Source organism: Dendrobium catenatum, unplaced genomic scaffold, assembly GCF_001605985.2.
Source record: "Dendrobium catenatum unplaced genomic scaffold, ASM160598v2 original_scaffold_254917, whole genome shotgun sequence".
NCBI lineage: Eukaryota > Viridiplantae > Streptophyta > Magnoliopsida > Asparagales > Orchidaceae > Dendrobium > Dendrobium catenatum.
In genome coordinates this window covers 1130300-1136299 of record NW_021573316.1, presented here as the reverse complement: position 1 = coordinate 1136299, position 6000 = coordinate 1130300, and positions in this window count along the sequence as shown.

Below are 6000 nucleotides of genomic sequence, written 5' to 3'. Positions count from 1 at the left end.
ATTTGCCTCTCAGCCCCCACCATAGCCGTCAAGAAAGAAAGGATAAGACGTTAGATGCTCACTGGTCATCCCATGGACTACTCGCCACCGGCTATCGCTCCACGGACTACGCTTTTGTGCGCCATTTGTCTCCTAGTGGCATCGCTCGGTTGATCTCAATCTTCCTCCATTAAAGTGCCACCAACAAGAGAGTGAGTGAGAGACCCAAGGTGAGAGTTCTATTTGTTAATTGTGGATTATTGTTTCTCCTCATAGCATTACTTTTTAATTCTATGTTGTCAATTTGATATTGTCCCGTTAATCTAGTTTTAACCGCATGCCTTACTTAATCTTGAATTGATAATTCTGAAAACCTAACTTGGGTAAGCATTAATTCTATAACTAGCAAAGCTTTAAAATCTTATATTAAAATCCCCAAGCAGTTTTCGTTTCCATCGCATGTTGTTTCACATCACATAGTGTGTTAATTTTATTGTTTTTAAGAAGTCATATGAGAATTTAATTTTTTAGAAACGCATAACATTAATCCCTGCATACTTGTAAAGCAGCACATCTCTATGGGAGTAGCGATAATTGTGTTATATAATATAAAACATCAACCAAACAAAGCCCAATTCATATCAATGCTAAGCACAAATGGCATTGCTCCCTGTCTTAACTAACTTCAACTAAAGTGTTTTTTTTGAAAGCCTTTTCAAGATAGATTATAATTTTTATTTCTTTTCCCCGGATCTCGATTGCTAAGAGACTTCCCTAAGATAAAATGCAATGCAATTATATGATGAGGTTCATGATTATGGAGGATTTTCTGGGATGATTAATGTTTGATGCCTTCTGACAATTTTATTAGTTAATTTTTGCATCCTTAGCATGTATTTTTTTTTCTTCTTTGTTGTAATTTGTTCTTTTAGGCTGATTGGATGCTAGAAGTTGGAGTGAAAGGAATCTTTAAGAAAGGGATTAAAATGCTTACATTAATGGTTATTTCTCATCATTATTCTAACTATTTGTGGTTGATTTTATGAATCTTCTTTTTTTCTTCAGTCAGTTTTGTATAGTTTTGCTCGAGTTGTTGAACATATTATTGAAAAATCATTTTAAACAACTTCTATTCATGTTATTTTAGGCATACCGCTTCTCATTTCGAATGATGCGATTAATTTTCTTCTAGTGTAATTTGTGCATTTCCTGTCTATGTGAAAAAGTTTTTTTAATTATCATATATTTAGTAGCTGTTACTCCAATTAGTCTTCTAATACCATCATTGGCCTTATTTATTAATATAACTTAATTATATCACAAGTAGCTTTTAAAATGGTAAAATTTTGCTAAATAGTTGGTTCCAAAAGTTGCCATAATGATTGTATAACCAAGAAGCAAGATAAGTTTTAGCATTAAACGACCTTCAAATAAGTTTTGCTTTATTCATAGTTATTAGGATATTTAGGAGGGGAGACTCAATCCACCATTAGCTTTAGGCTGGGTGGCGGTGTGCTAGGAGATTGTGCAAATTTTGTTTCCCACATCATTGCTGTAAAGAAAATTGTTTATGAGGTCGGTCCTTAGCAAGGGTGGTGGATTTGAAAAAGTAGTGTAGATAATTTCCAGCCACTTAGTTGTGAAGGTTGTCCATGATCTTGGAGCAATCATTGCCCTTAATTTTGGATGCTATGAGAGTGATACATAGGCAAGCAATACTAAGGGAGGCTTTTGTGTGGGATCCCAAAATATTGCAGATTTGATTTTGAGGTTGTCGTCAACAGTTTTAGAAAAGCAGATGTCAAATTTGTTAGTGTTTGTTAAGAGACCAGAGGTAGAATGTTAGACCGGCCCCTAGTGGACCGGTCTAGCACCGGCCCCTTCTAAGGGGCCGGTTCACGTCTACAATAGGAGGGGCTGCGCAAGAGGGAGATAGAGAGAGAGATGGGGTGGGGTCCACTTGATTTCAAATTCAAATTTGGAGCCGAAGGAGGGCGGCAAGGGCCTTTATGTCTTTTTGTCTTATTGTTTTAATTGTATGCCTTAAGTATGGGAGGTAGATTAGGTTTAAGGTTATGTTTTTGATTATTGGTTCTTGTGAGGGTTCTTCTTGGCGTCTTGAGCTCTAGACTTATCTAGAGATTGGGAGAGATGATTCTGCTCTCGAATTGATGATCAATTGTATCTTTGTTTTCGTTGTTTCCGTTAGTTTTCTCTTTTGCAATCCAATTACATTTTGAAGAGTTTTCCACTAGATTTTGTGTGATTCTATTGCTGTTTTCCATATTCTTGTTAGGGTTTTCTTGAAATATTCAAATATTTCCTATCATAGAATTGAAATCTTGCAGAATAATTTTGAGACATCTAATATTATTGATGCCAGCTTTATCAAACAAAGTAAATCATCAGCAAAATATGATTGCCATGACCAATGGTACTAGTGTAGTTCAATAAGATAATCTGAGCATCCTTTCTTTAGTCTAGAAAATAGTCCATATAAACCTAAATAAGCATGGAGAGAGGATGGTGGAAGAAAAGTAATCATTTAGCTAGCTCTGTATTTATAATGTTTGAGAAATACACATTAGATGTGCAAGCAATTATCCATTTAATGAAAACTTGTTGTAAGTAACTTGTGCTGTTCTAGTCTTCAATAGAGAAATTAAATACTAACCTTATCAAATATCTTCCTAATGCAAATTTTGGGGCATATTGGAGCAAACAAGTTTTGAGAGTAGCAGCTCCCAATGATTGGTAGATTTTTTTCCTGCTGACTTTTGATGGATGAGATAGTGCTTGCATTGTATTTGGAAGAGCTCTAAGATGATTTTATAAGAGCAACTTTGGCATTGTCTAATTTATCGTCAAATGCAAAGGGTCACCTTTAATAGTAGTGTTTTGAGTTTGTTGAATGGTCTCAAGGAAATAATAATGGCAATATCAGTGACAGTGATAAAAATTTTGACATTTTTGTGAGAAAATAAGTCATCCGTTTCTAAACTAATGAGAAAAGTTCTTCTGTGTGGACGTCGAATGTCGTCCGGAGATCAACAAGAATGTGCCACATCACCATTTTGTTTGGTACCGTGGCTTGATGCCACTGATGTGACTGCACCTGATTCGCCTACACAGAATAATTTCTCCTAAACCAAGCATTGAAGATAAGAGGCAAAACAGAGAGTTTGGTTGAGTCCCTTTTTTTTCTAGATTCTTCTATTAGTACTTAGATGAAACTTATGACAATTGCTCTCCTGATAAGGCTTTGTTTGAGATGAGTTTTTTTTTTTTGTTGATTCTTAAAACAGTTTTTTTTTTTTTTTTCGCTGTTTTGGTCTAAAACCGAACGTAGAGGAGCGTACGTTCACCGGATAAAATAAAAGTTCCATGATAAGGCTTTGTTTGAGATGGTTTTTTTTTGATTCTTAAAGCTTTTTTATACTAGAAAGCTGCTTTAAGAAGCATAAAAAAAGTTGTTTCAAACGAAGCTTAAGATTCAACATATGCCCTTTGGCCAGTTTTCTAGAATTAGTGAATCTGGTTTCACCATTTAGGCCTCGCACATTCCATGCCATAATTTTAGGTGAAAAACATGAATTTTTTAGTGGGAGACAATCCATCTTTTTTCTTTCTACCCTTCCTAACTTCAGAAGTGGCTGTTTGGGCTTGCTGGCTATTTTTAGCAGTGTTATTGCCAGGCAAGATAGCAGAATTTGTGAAAATGTCTAAGGTTTTGTTTAGGACGGTTTTATTTTTTGCTTCTTAAAGCAGTTTTTTAATGCAAAAATTAAAAAATTTTAACTAAAAAGTTGCTTTAAGAAGCAGAAAGAAACCATCTATGTGGAAGTTCCATATGTTTCAGACAAGATGAAGGTTCATTATCAACCAAGTATGGAGAATCAATAGTGATGTAGGGAATCATTTCAAAAATATATTTCATATTCATAGACTATTCTAGAAAGTTCTAGAAAATGAGTACAAAAATAGATATACTATTCATAAGGTATAGTTGAACTAAGATGCACAACATCCAATAGGGGAAAAGACTTCGTTTCTCCATCATTGGCTTTTTTACATAAGAGTTCATTTGAGATATCTTTCGTACTATTTTTTAAAGCAATTTTTTACCTAAAATTTTTGTATTAGAAAATTATTTTAAAAAACAGTAAGAAAATTGTCTCAAATGAAATCTAACAGATATTTTTGACCTTTCCATTATTATTATTATTATTATTATATTTTTTTTCTTCCATTAGGTTGAGAAGTTACTCTGAATGTTTGATTTGCATGATCATAATCATAAAAAATGAACGTGCTTTACCTCTAATATTTTCATCATTTATTTTTAGCATAAATAAATATCAGGAATTTGAGAAATAAAAAAATAAAAATAATACTGTAAAAGAGTTATCTTTAGATGATTATTAAAAAAAAATCCTATTGTTCCTGATTTATCAATTAACTCAATAATTAGCTTGACTCATGCGCCGACTCATTTATAATAAAGTGAGAAATCATTCTCATTCAACATATTTTTATAACAATATGATAAAAGAATAAGAAATTAAATGAAGAGAAAATTAAACATTTTGAACTTTAATATATTTCAAGTGTATTTAATATTAATTTTTTCTCAACGAGTTTATCAGTCGAATCATGATTGACTCACAAACTTGTTAACTCATGGGCTAGGGTCTGAGTCATTTATGTAGCTTCATCCTACGCCTGCTCACAAATCAGTTTGACTCTGTTATATCCCTACACGTGACTAAGGGGCTCCTATTGATCTTCTAATAACCATGTAAGGAGAGTAGATGCATTAGATCACATCTATGTTAAAAAGGATAGAGACAAATCCAAAAAGATTTGATTTTAAAGTATTAAAATGATATTTTTTAAATTTAAATGAAAATTTGACTTTGAATATGACACGATGAACAAAAAAAGATTTGCATTGTTGACCCACATAGTGAGATAAAATAACAGAACAATCTTATCATAGAGGGCCAAATTTTTCAATGTAAATATGTAATTTCAGATGAATTAGACCAACTAAATTGTGGGGAAATTTTGATAGAATGAGGGCAATGATTGTAATTTTCTTCTCTCATGATGGCAAAGTTTTTCAAAACCTATTAATAATACTATTTTCAATTTTAAAATGATGCCAGTGAATTTTATTTATTTTATAGGAACTCAATATCTTATGAATTTAATTCCAATGTTTGCTTAAATTATAGTTAATTTTAATTTTACTTTTCATTCAAATTATATTATTATTATTATACTAGAAAAAACTCGGTACAACTCGGTATTTCTCGATATAGCTCGGTATAACTCGGTATTGGTCTTCAAAAAGCGGTATTCATCGTTATTATCAAATAATACCTAGTTGTACCGAGAAAATACCGAATTTTTTGGCGAAAATTTGGCTCCGACCGGACATTCCTCTACGTCCTTGCACCGGATGTAATAAGAACAGGGTAGTGGAGGTAGACTATGAGTGATGCAAGGGTGAGCATCCGATAAACACTTAACGAGGAAACGAGCAAGTGAAGGCGTCTATCGTGATTAAAAAGGCTAAATTCAACCTAATCAGGCAATTTAAAATACACCAAAATAAATTAAAACAAAGACTTAAAATTCATCAAATTATTAATTTATATTTATTTTTCTTCATACTTTATTCCAAAGATTTTAAATTCATGCATTTAATTTACTTTAGGTTCTTTTTGATATAAATTTTTTTATTTTTTTACTAAAAAATTACTTTAAGAAGCAGTAATAAAGTCATCCCAAACTAAGCCTAACTCTTGCTTCAATTCTGCCTAAAATAGGATACCAACAAATATCCTCCATGGTTTTCAAGATGGAAAAGGAAAGTTAAGAGTACAACACTTCTTCTAACTGTTTTTACCATCCCAAACAAAGCCTAAATATAATACTATAAGCTATGTTAAATTTAATTCTTTCTTATTGAGAGATATCTTTGGAGAGATGTGTATATATATATATATATACACG